We start from the raw sequence: 12,917 nt of genomic DNA on the forward strand, positions 1-12,917 counted from the left end.
GACCTCCAAGATTATTCCTCTTTTTATTTTTATTTTATAGTAGAAATAACTCTCAGCAGCGGCCAGCAGTGCGGCAGGGCGTCCGTGCAGTGCATGCACCTTCGCCATCACTTCACCGACCTCTCTATATCTTAAATCATTCTTGAGGCAGATTGAAGACAAGTCTTAGCTTAAATGAAAAATTAAGGAAAACGTACTAAGCAATTGCAACACAAAACTGACTTAATCAGTTTAAACATGAAAAGATGCCGATGAAAGAAAAGAAGAAGCGGGCCACTAGGGTGGAGAAAAGAAGAGCTGCTCAGGCAGCAGCAAGCGCATCAACCTCTGAGCAAATGAATGCTAAATGTACAGAGAAAGAGTATGAAAACTATGAATGTGCAAGTCAAGTGTATTTCTGCAGTGTGTCATTACTGATATATGTATATACAGTATATATATACTGTATATATAAAGGTTTTGTTTTAATTGCAATTTTTTAACTTCTTTTGTGTGAAACTATGCTATATAAAGAAATGCTGTTCTTGTTGTTACTAAACAGTCTATACTAATCTATGATGAGTGGGGAATTCTCTTTATTTGATTCTGAATTATTCCATTGGCAGTACACACTTCATTTCTTTCTAACTCCAAACTGAACAAAATCTGGTCTTCAGCACTCTCTGATATTCAACTCAAACCTCCCAAAGTTTGTCTCTCTTATTTCTTATGCTTTTGGAATCTTTGACATTGGGTTGAAAAATAACTCCTCTTCTGTCTATATTTGCACTTTAATACTGTAATCTTTACAAGTCTCTTCAAATTAGTGATTTTTGTATCTCCTTCTTCCTCTAGCTTATCAGGGCGTCTATTTTTGACGGCCTTTGTTTTAGGGAGTGTGGTCTAGGTTCTTTAGTCCCCATGTCCCCCTTCTTTCTCCTTTTAACCAGACACTTTCTTGTCCCATCTCTCCATCAAAGCTATTCACTACTCTTCAGGCAGCTTCTGGTTGTTGGCAAAAACTGAACGAATTTACGTCTCTCACAAAGGCGACTCCACCTAGTTTCACTTTCCATATAGAACCTCGCAGCTCTAGACAAGGAGGTGGGCTAGCAGTAATTATCAGAGCAGACTTAAATATCAAACGAATCCCAATTGACTGTCCACTGTCTTTTGAGTGCCTGGCTCTTAAACTAATAACGGAATCAGGTCCTGTCTCACTCATTGTTCTTTATTGTCCTCCAAAATACAATGCACCCTTCTTATCTGATCTGACTGCACTTTTAACCCACCTAAGCTCTTACTCTCAGAGAATTATCCTTCCCGGTGATTTCAACATCCATATTGACACTACAACATCTAAACTGAGAAATGAATTCCTATCCTTACTGAACTGTTTTGACTTGACACAACATATTGGTTTTCCCACTCTGGTGGTCATATATTGGATCTGATCTGCACTTCTGGACTATCTGTTGCCAACATTTACAGCACTGATTTGGGATTCTCTGACCATAAAGCAGTATTTTTCACTGCCTTTCCCTCCTCTTACCTGTAAATGACAAATTTCTTACAGAAACCTTAAAAATATCTGTCCCTCTATCCTTTCTGGATCAATTTCTGATCTTTTACTGTCTGCACCTGTTCTGCCAACACTAGATAGTCTTGTTGACCACTATAACTCAGCCCTTCATTCAGCATTAGATAGACCAGCTCCTTTAAAACATAAGGAGGTTTCCTTTAAATGTTCAGCTCTTTGGTATAATTCAGAATTGCAATCTATGAAAGCAGCTGTCCGATGCCTTGAGAGAATGTCACGTAAGACTGGCCTCACCGTGCACATCCAGGCTTTCTCTGACCACCAAAGAGCTCACAGAGAAGCACTAACTGCTGCTAAGAACACCCACTATGGCAGAATAATAGAAAGTGGCCACAATAACCCAAGGGTTTTGTTCTCTGTAGTTAATAAACTACTTGAACCAGCATCTGGCCCAACTACCTCTTCTACTGAAGTCTGTGAGGAATTCCTCCACTTTTTCCGTAACAAAATTAAAGATCTAAATAATTCAACTAAGATAAATACATCATCTGTTTATATCTCTCCCTCTTTTCCCACTCCATCCAGCTCCTTCTCTAAGTTCTCACCAGTCACATATGCGTTTGTTAATAACCTGCTTTGTAAGATGAGGCCGACTACTTGTGTACTGGATCCCATCCCCAGCACACTACTTAAATCCTGCCTTCATACGATAATCCCGACTGCTACAACAATTATAAACTCATCCCTTGACACTGGCTCTGTGCCACTCACTTTTAAAATCGCTTCTGTAATCCCAATGTTAAAAAAGTCTGGTCTTGATGCTGACGATCTTAACAATTTCCGGCCTATTTCCCACTTACCTTTCCTGTCAAAAGTTCTTGAACGTGTTGTAGCCTCCCAGCTCACCAATTACTTAACCACTAATAACTTAATAAAACCCTTTCAATCTGGTTTCAGGGTGCGGCACAGCTGTGAAACTGCTCTGCTATGGGTAACCAATGATTTGCTTATGACAGCAGACTCTGGTCAAACCAGCATATTAATTCTGTTAGACCAGTGCAGCATTTGACACTGTCAGACATGACATTCTACTGTCCAGAATGGAGAACATGCTGGGTATCTCTGGCACTGCCCTACAGCGGTTCAAGTCCTATCTGACTGATAGGCAAGAGTTTGTTAGTCTTGGCAACAGCAGATCCAGCTCAGCGCTGTGTCTTACAGAATCGAATATAAAATCCTACTGATAACCTACAAAGCCTTAAATAACCTCATGCCAAACTACATCAGTGACCTCCTCCATCACTATGTGCCTGCCCGCCCATTAAGGTCCTCTGATTCTGGCAATCTTGTTATGCCCCACACTAATCTACACTCCATGGATGACAGGGCCTTCAGCTGTATAGCGCCCAGACTCTGGAATGACCTACCAAAATTAATCAGATCAGCTGATTCCAGGAATTCTTTTAAAAAACAACTCAAAACTCATCTGTTCAGGAAGGCTTTTAGCTCTACTTAAATTTATTACCTTCTCCCAGTTTACCTCTCTGTCAAGATGCTCATGTAACCTTTATGTGTGTGTGCGCTAGACCATCAATTATGTTGTCTGTTAGACTTTTTTTTCTTCTTTTTTTTCTCTGAATTCACTGTTATAATCTTCTTTATTTATTTATTTGGTTTCTACAATGCTATATACTGTATACCCTGCCGTTCTTTCTTATATTCTATAAGTGCCTTGAGCATGGGAAAGGCGCTATATAAACAAAATGTATTATTATTATTAACATTGCATTCAATTTGGAAGTGTGTCCTTCCAATTATTCTATTTTTATCTTGAAATACTGTATATACAGTATTTTTTTAAATGTCTCACCTTTTTCCAAAATCTCTAATTACCATCATATTCAATTTTAAATCTGTGTGTCACTGTGTGACCAAAAATATTGTGCTACTGGATACTGATGCTTACTATCACTTCTGGTTTTTAAATGCTCATAGAACGTGCCTCCACATATGCTGTCCCTTATTATCTCCTTCTTGTTCTTTGTCTCTGACATTCTTTCCTTGATAACCTTTATTGCTATCCCTCCTTCATTCCATACAGTTCTTCTTTTTGAACTTTTCTGCACTTCCTCTTACCTCTTTATACTGATGGCTTTTGCACTTGGGTACTATTGTGGCCAAATCTGCATTGGCCCATTGCTGGAACCCCTAATTGTCACTCTTCTAATCTCTAAAAGTCCTGTTTACACAACTTGATATAATCTTGGAATAATAGGTCATCTACTAATAGTTTAGAAATTAGGAAGTGGCTGTCTGCTGCATTGCTGGTGAATGGTGGCATGGATTGATTAATTAATATCTTATAATCCTTTGATCCGTTCCTTTCATCCTTTCAGTTTCTGATACAGCTGCTTCCCTCTTGCAAGAATTTCCTTTATTTATTTTTTTCAACTTTGCCTCACAGGGGTGGAATATTGAGAATATGCTGATGTGCAGTTGCCTTTATCTTGTTTTAATGTTATTTGGAATAGTTTCACTTTTTGTATTCCAGAAATTTAATAATAAATTTGAGCACAAAGATATTTAAACAATTAAGACAAGATGATCACTTTCTTAATGTTAAATTTAAGGGGATCCATTACATGAGTTTCTCATATACAGTATTATCTTATAAAGCAGTGAGGTTAAAGAAAAATATTCAGCAAATCCATTTTAAATTGTGTAAGTACTGTAACATACATTTATTGAATGGTCGACAACCTACTAAATAATAAAACAAAATTGTAATACTCTAAAAGAATGCCAAGCTATTGTTTTACCAGCTCTGGATTAAATACCTTTATCTCAGAAAAAAAGCTTCCATCATGTACTATATTCATGTGTTATTTGACTTGTCTAGCTTTACTCATTTGTGGAAGCAGTCTTTAAATGGACTATTTTTATTGTACCCAAGTTATGCAGTTCAAGATTCAGAATTACAAAACAATAACTAACAACCTAACAACATAAAACAAAACTAAAATATAAATGTTACAAACAGTTTTTAAAAAATAATCTAAACAAATAGAGAAGCTTGTTTAAATAAAATAGATGTATATTAATGGAATAAAGATTTCTATTAACTGCATAGCAATTTATGAAATTCAACAAAAATAATGTGGACTTATCCTGTAGCACTTTATAAGCTAGGAATTTTAAAAAGAATATATTGTTCAATAGAAAGCCGCAATGCAGACAATGCCAAACTGGGATAATATTGTCAGTAGATGGGCCAGCACGTTCTGTGCCATCTGAAAATTATGTATTGATCACTTATGAAGACCACTATATATGACATTGCAATAATCTAAACATTGAGAATGATTAAGGGTTTCAACAGCCCTAAAAATTAAGAAAAGGACAAAGTTGTGATATGTCCCTTCAATAAAATTAAGCAGAACTATAGGTGGCCTTTATTTGTATATTTCTAATGGGCTAGAAAGTTGTGTTTTAAAGAAAAGGACATTTCTGTGTGTTGCTTTTAGGAAAAAACATGTAAGTAATAAATGTATATTAAAAGTCAAGAGATGAAGGGGCATAAGATACCCTTTGTTTGAGACAGGAATGATAAGCAAAGAGGCAGATCTCCTGAATAACTGTTACAGGTTGTTGTTGATGGCTATCTACAGGACATAGATATTTAACTGTCTTGCAAAAGAGTCATATGCTTTGAAAATTAATGAGTTCCCGGGGCACTGGTTTCTAATCAGCATACAACGGTATATGTACTTTAAGAGAGCTGACAACAATGCTATTGTTCAATAAAAAAACTATTGTTCAGAAAAAAAAATTGATATGTACCATTGTTTAACTGATCATCATGTTGATTGGGGCATAGATTGAAGCAGATATATTCCTCTGGGTAAATCAGAATAAAAAAAGAAAGTATGGTCAGAGACTCTGAACTGCTGTCTTCTTCTACAAACTGCATCTACTCCCCAGTGAAATAGTATTATTTTACAGTATTACTACTGGTTCCATTGTTGTTTTATCTCATTTCTTTTTAACTGTATTTTTTTCTTGCTTATATTATGTGTTGTAGCATTTGTTGTGTTTTCACAAAAAGTAGTATCATTTTGGCTTATTGTACACAGTTGGAGAGGCATTTGTAATTTCCTTGTCATTATCTTACAATAACAGTAAAGACTTTCAATTCAATTCTTTTATGCTTTTGGCATCAAATCACTGTGGCTACCCCCTCTAGCAACAATGGCTTGTACCTGGCTTAGGTGTCCCCAAGGCCTGTGGCCGGTAACACTTTGAAACAACAAACAAAATTAAAAAAAGCAAGATTATACCAAGAAAAGTTCACATTAATTTTATTTTCTAAAATTATTTTTTTTTCTCCTCCCTGGCCATCTTATTACAGCATCAAACTTATTTTATGACAGTTACATACTTAAAAATGAGTATAGTTAATAGTAATGTAACTCATGCTTAAGGACACTACCATTTCTTTAACTTATTTCTTTACCTGTACTGCAATATTTTATATGATTCTATTATTAATTTGTATTATTTTTGTAATTAATATATTGTTTAAGATATGTTTTGTTTTAATTTAATTTTTTAACTTCTTTTGTGTGAAACTATGCTATACATAAATGCTGTTCTTGTTGTAACCAACCAGTCTGTACTAATCTATGACTAGATGAGTGGGGACTTCTCTTTACTTGATTCTGAATTAGTCCATAGGCAGTACACACTTCATTTCTTTCTAGCTCCACACTGAACAGAATCTGGTCTTCAACACTCTCTGATATTCAAGTCAAACCTCCCAAACTTTGTCTCTCTTATTTCTTATGCTTTTGGAATCTTTGACATTGGGTTGAGAAATAGCTCCTCTTCTGTCTATATTTGCACTTTATTACTGTAATCTTTACAAGTCTCTTCCAATTAGTGATTGTTGTATCTACTTCTTCCTCTAGCTTATCAGGGCGTCTACATACTTGGGAGGTATTTTTGAGGGCCTATGTTTCAGTCAGTGTGGTTTAGGTTATTTAGTCCCCAAGCCCCCCTTCTTTCTCCTTTTACATTCATAACATTACATTCAATTTGGAGGTGTGTCCTTCCAATTATTCCATTTTTAACTTGAAATAAATGTTTTTGAAAATGTCTCACATTTTTCCAAAATCTCAAATTACCATCATGCAATCATTACCATCACCATTATGCCAAGAAAAGTTAAAATTAATTTTATTTCCTAAAATTACAAAATGAATTGCAAAAAGTAACTTTTTTGCAAGATCCTACACACTGTGCTTGAGTTTTGTTTATGATACGCAAACATACATTTTGGCAAGCCTTAAATTCTTCCTATTGTTGTTTCAGTTCCTATTTAGATCTTCTTATGACATTCCAGTTTGCTCAACTTCAAAATCATTCTGCTCTTCCGTATATCTGATTTAATTGTAAATTGTAAACCAAGGAGAATGTATTTTAAAAATTACAGATTTAACAAGAACTAACCTGTTAGAGATAATAATAATAATAATGATATTAATACTGCGGTGGGCTGGCATCCTGACTGGGGTTTGTTTCCTGCCTTGCGCCCTGTGTTGGTTGGGATTGGCTCCAGCAGACCCCCGTGACCCTGTAATTAGGATATAGCAGGTTGGATAATGGATGGATAGATGGATAATAATGATAATAATAATAGATTTTATTTATATATAGCTCCTTTCCCAAGCTCAAGCTGCTTAAGATTTAAAAGACCCATTGTAAAGATAAAGACATTGATTAAAACATATACACTGAAATTTTGAAGGCTTTACATCAATTACTCCCTAAACAAGGAAATGATCTGACTCATCTAAGATAGTAAAATTGAAGACGTTAATATTTTCCTTTGTGTGAGTTGGAGAATCAATATGACAAGTGTACTGCATCTATAGACAGGCATAAAGCAGAGCTAAACAATAGAAATATTATTAAAAAGCAAAATTGCTGTCCGCCACAAGTGGATGGTAAATAACTACAGTCTTCAAAAAACATCACCAAATCAAACTGTCATTAAATATTCAGTAGAACTAATCATCATGTCAGATGACCATCATTGAAAATTTATAGATGACCTAAAAATAAATCTTACATCCCTGCCTCTCCAGGATTTGAGACAGGGTTTATAATAGTAAATAAAACCTGGAGGAGAAGCCTCAGCCACAGTTGTCATGCCATTACAAGAAAGTTATGTATCGACAAATTCAAAACTACCAATGCTTCTCTCCAAAATGTTACAGTAAATCAAAAGAGCTTCCTTAGTGCTTAGATCCTGAGTGCTAGTGGTATTTTGACAGTACTTTGAAAAAAGGTTTTACATGTTGAACACACAGGGATCATTGGTATATTACATACTTTACATTCCATAAAAAAACAAACCACCGCATAGCCTCTGTCCTTTGTAAGTTGTGTGCAGCAATTTGATACTACATCAAGTTCAATAGAAGAACAAGAAAAGTGAATCCTGGGAAAAACAGTGGGATTTTCAAAACATTCCTAATTGTATTCATCTGCTGAATATACTTTGTGAAAGAATTCAGAAAGAAGAAAGAAAGAAAGAAGAGTTTCAAGTTGAGGATGCCCTAGTGCAAGCAATTCTGCACAGGTATAACAGGAATTGAAAAGCAGTCTCGATTGATCCTATAGTTCAACACTAAAGTAGAAAAGTAGGCTTTACTGGCCAGGTGGTATCTACATTTCTACATTTCCCCAAATTTTTGAACAGTATTAAAAATGTAAATATCCCATGAATTGTTTAGATTATAAACAATGTGTACCTTCTCAATTTTTACCACATCTTCTGGGTCAATTTTGATCTGCCGCATTTAGTGTAGTTTGTTCGTTTACAACCTATGCAACATACTAAATGTCATCTTTTCGAAAATGTTGAGATTTTCAGTAAAGTGCCCTAACTTTACAAAAAGCAAAAGAATTTCTAAATGTCAAATGTTTGTACAGCTGCTACACAATTTGAACAAAGCCTTTGGGTCAATTGGGTGATATACTTAAGTGAATTTTACTCTCTATTCTTTGTTTGTTTACAACTCATAAAATCATCCTAAATGTCATCTGTTCTATACACTTAGGATAATTGGTACTAATGTTAGAATTGTCAATCAATATATAAAAGAGGTTTGGAATGAAAATCTGATGTCCAGTGCACTTAAAAAGGGGTGTTGAAATTGGATCAAAAAAGACCCATAAAGCACAGCATCAAATCAGCATTTGAATGTGTTTTAAGGATTGACTATCAATGATTTCAGCAAATCCACAATGAAACTGAACTGAGATTGAGAAGATGAAGGAGCCCAGCTGTATCCAAACACAGTGACCCCTAGGGTTAGGCAATGACAAATGAGTGCAGTGATGCCAGTGCTTTACCATTGCCTGAACAGGTTACACCATTGGCTTGCTGCTCTATGACTGGGCTCATCAGTTATGAATTAGCAGACTGACAGAAGAGCACTGGGCTTCACCCCCAACTGTGACTTAAAGTGATTATTAGTGTAGAGCACTGTGAACCTTTTCCCTCAAGCAGCACATTAATGTTACCATCAAGGATGATGAGTCATTATGGCTTATGGGGCTTTGAGAAAGTTATTGAGGGTTGGCAAGCTAAGTCAATTTTTCCTGCTGTGACTAAGCTGATCAAAAGAAGACCATGGGCTCAAGTCTGTATTGGGACCAACTTGTGGCAGGCTTAACAGGATTCTGCGATATTTGTTAGTTTATACTGGTTACAATATTAACAAAGCATGCTTATAAATTAGATTTTTTAAAAATACAATATGGATTATATTTACAGCACGTTCAAGACAAGAGAAAAGGTATTGTTTATGAACATTTATTTAGAATGTTGAGAATATTAATATATTTTACATGTATCCATTTACTGCGGTGGGTTGGCACCCTGTCCAGGATTGTTTTTTTGCCTTGTGCCCTGTGTTGGCTGGGATTGGCTCCAGCAGACCCCCGTGACCCTGTATTCGGATTCAGCGGATTAGAAAATAGATGGATGGATGTATCCATTTATCTATCCATTTTCTGATCCCACTTTATACATTAAAGGGCAGTAATGAACCTGGGATTGATAGAACTTGCAAATGAACATCGGCATTCAAACAAGGCCAACTTAAAGTTACAAATTAGCCCTGTTGTATATGCACTCCTTAGAAATGAGTGACGAAAAAAAACACACACATGAATATGGGGAAAATGTGCAAACCTCACATAGACCGTGCACTAGATGATATTTTAATCAAAGGCTTTTACCTTCAGTTTCAGTATAATTCAAGGTTTCGTAAAGTTAAAACTAAATGAAATACACAGGCATAAGCAGGCAACATGCTTCAGTTTCAGAGTTCTCTTTTAATTAACATAATGCACATTCTACAGTTCAAGAATTTCACTTTTACAGATAATCACAAATAAAAAAAAGCATATTAATGATATTAAATGTAATTACGATCAGAGAAAGTAAAGCCAGACTCACCTTGTCTGCACGCCTTAAATTATAAATGGCACTGAAACCTGCGTGAGAGTATCCTTGACAACCGATAGGTACAGTTACATGCTGAAAGATCAAGAGCCTTAAACGTGGGCAATTTCAAAATGATTTTTTCTTTATATTTTCTAACAGGATGTTTAAAAATCTAAATGATCTTAGTGTGTATTGGTAACATTGTAAATAGGCACTGGTGTTACCAAATAGATTCAATAACAATTCCTAAATTACTGCTTGTCTCTAACCATCTGAGGCCCTCTAATCCCATGTCTTACTCGCTTTATATTTTATTAACTCACACCACAGTTCTTCATATCTGGCATTTAAAACACACTTCTTTTATACGCTTTAGTAACAATGAGCTGCAGCAGGAGGTTGATGAATTCTGTCATGCGCAACCACAATGTCTGCAAATGACACATCATACAATACAATCTAAACCTTTTTTTTATGACTTTTAAACAACTTTGCCATTGTCTTTACTTTTCTTTTTAACTACCAGTTTATAAGCATGTTTCAAAATGTATTTTAGTGTTATTCATTTATAAATATGCACTGAAACCTGAAACAAAGCTATTATTCTACAGTACTTATAAAAGTCTGAATGCACCATAATTTATCATAAAGTAAATGATGCAGCACATTTCTATTTTTAATATATACTGTACTGTATATGCTTGATGTTCATTGTTAAATCTTTGGCAGGTTGGACTTAAACTAGCGAGTGAAATGTGGATATAGAATATTCTGATTGATTATATATATTTGCCACTTTCATGTTAGTTTATGATATTTCCAGTTTTATGTCAACTATTTAAAAGTGTTAATGCAATAAATTTGTCATTTCTTACACACTTGCATGTTAGGTTGTTTGCAACATTAATGTTAATGTTTCCAAGCTAAGGTTAATTTAAAATTCACTAAGGTTTAGGTGCATTTTTGTGTAAATTCAACCTCACAAAGTTATTTACTTATTTAGATTATTTAGATATTTACACAGGAATGAGAAATTCTTGTGTAACTTATTTTAATAAAACCAGCTACAAGTCATTACCACTAGGGGGCAATGCAGCATCAAATGGAAAGTCCTCCCAAGTCTTTAATGCGAGACTGCATCACTATCTTGCTTATGGCAAAAAAAAAATGACTTGAAAGAAGCAACATTTCAATGTAGAAATGCTAGAGATTCAAATGTTATCTTGCACCCCATGAATGTGAAACTAAATTTCAAATAGTTTCCTTGAATGTTTTTAACAAGTTCTTACAGCATGACCTTCACTACACATTTTTGTCACAGGGGACTTGCTTTATTCATCTTTTTCTAAATGAGGAACAGTGAATGATTACAATTCTCGTCTCAATCAGCAACCAAATGAATATATACCCTTTCCTTGCAAAACACAGTATTTCTGCATTAACTTAATTGTATGCTTGCCATTGTACTGACTGTTAATTAAATTACTTCCCTGTTTTAGTTTCTATACATATTTCTGAAAAAATAACAGACAAGATGCATATAGAAATTTGTAGGGGTAGCTCTGTAGTCATTGGGATGGTCTAGAAACATAGCCAAGCAAAATCATTGAGTCAAGCCATACCAATTAATTCTTCAACTAATGCCACCTTCTGGTTGCAGTACACTTCCGAGTGATTAGGCCAGAAGAGGTGAGGCCAGGGAGGCAGTATTTGTCCAGAATAGTCAGTGTTCTTCTTTCAGGTTGTAACCTTCTGGACTGAGCGTGAAAAAGGAACATCTGCAAGATTTGTATCTGTGAAATCACCACTCTCCACATGGTTACGGTTTCAGGGTGTCTTCAAAAATTCTTGTGACATTGCTGTATTTGAGTTGGGCCCAATGCACACAAGCTTTGGGGATATTGTGGGATGAGTGAACTAAATGAGCTTGTACAAGATCCTGTCGAATCCCTTCAGTAAATCTAAGAATGATATGTGGGGTGGCTTGTTCTTCTCATTCTATCTCTCCATGATCAGGCAAGCATCATGAATGGTGTCTGTTGTTCCATATCACTTGATGAAGCCACATTGATTAGTGGTAATGCTGATAATACTGCAGAGATGGCTGTTGAGGATTCATCTGAATATCTTCATTGTATGGCACAGTAAAAGGATGGGGAATAATTTGTCCATTAAATGACATGTCCCTTACACTTCTAGATCAGCACCATGATACTAGTAAACCAGCATAAAAAAATGATACCAATAAATCATACTACTAGTCTGCCCTTTCCTGGGCTATGAGAGTCACACTTTCTATTACATGCGATGGTTGGTCCAATACCCATGTCAGTACCAGTAAGGACTTTTCTTGCACCTTCCTTACCACATTCTCAGATCTTCTGGATACTCTTGCACAATCTAGTTTTAAGCCCCTATCTGAGATCACTTCAGATGGTAATGACCTGAACTATTTGTGAGATCAGGAACCTATGGCATCATTGTCCCAAAGGTTCCTCTAACAGCTTCAGGCATTCCTGCATCTCTGACATGCAGTTCATTTTTAAAGGTGTAGGTAGCCTGTCCACCACATCAAGTAGTAAGAAAAGGGCCTTGCTGTTGCATTGTTACCTATTGGCACTGTTATCTGTCTGTTACTTGTGCAGTTTCTATTTAAAACGTGACTTACCAAACCCAGACACCACTCATTCAATTTTAACTTTCATGTTTTTGGTGCTTTGTTTGTGTTTGATAGAAATGATGGGGTGTTCTATTGTAGGAGCCAACTGATGCTTAGTATCTGTCTGATGTTGGTGAAATGGAAGCAATCTCCGTTAGTCAAGGTCAGCCATTGATTGACTTGATCCTCGTTGCCCTGCCAACGCCACATTGAGGAGGCAA

Source organism: Polypterus senegalus, chromosome 8 (genome assembly GCF_016835505.1).
Source record: "Polypterus senegalus isolate Bchr_013 chromosome 8, ASM1683550v1, whole genome shotgun sequence".
Lineage (NCBI taxonomy): Eukaryota > Metazoa > Chordata > Cladistia > Polypteriformes > Polypteridae > Polypterus > Polypterus senegalus.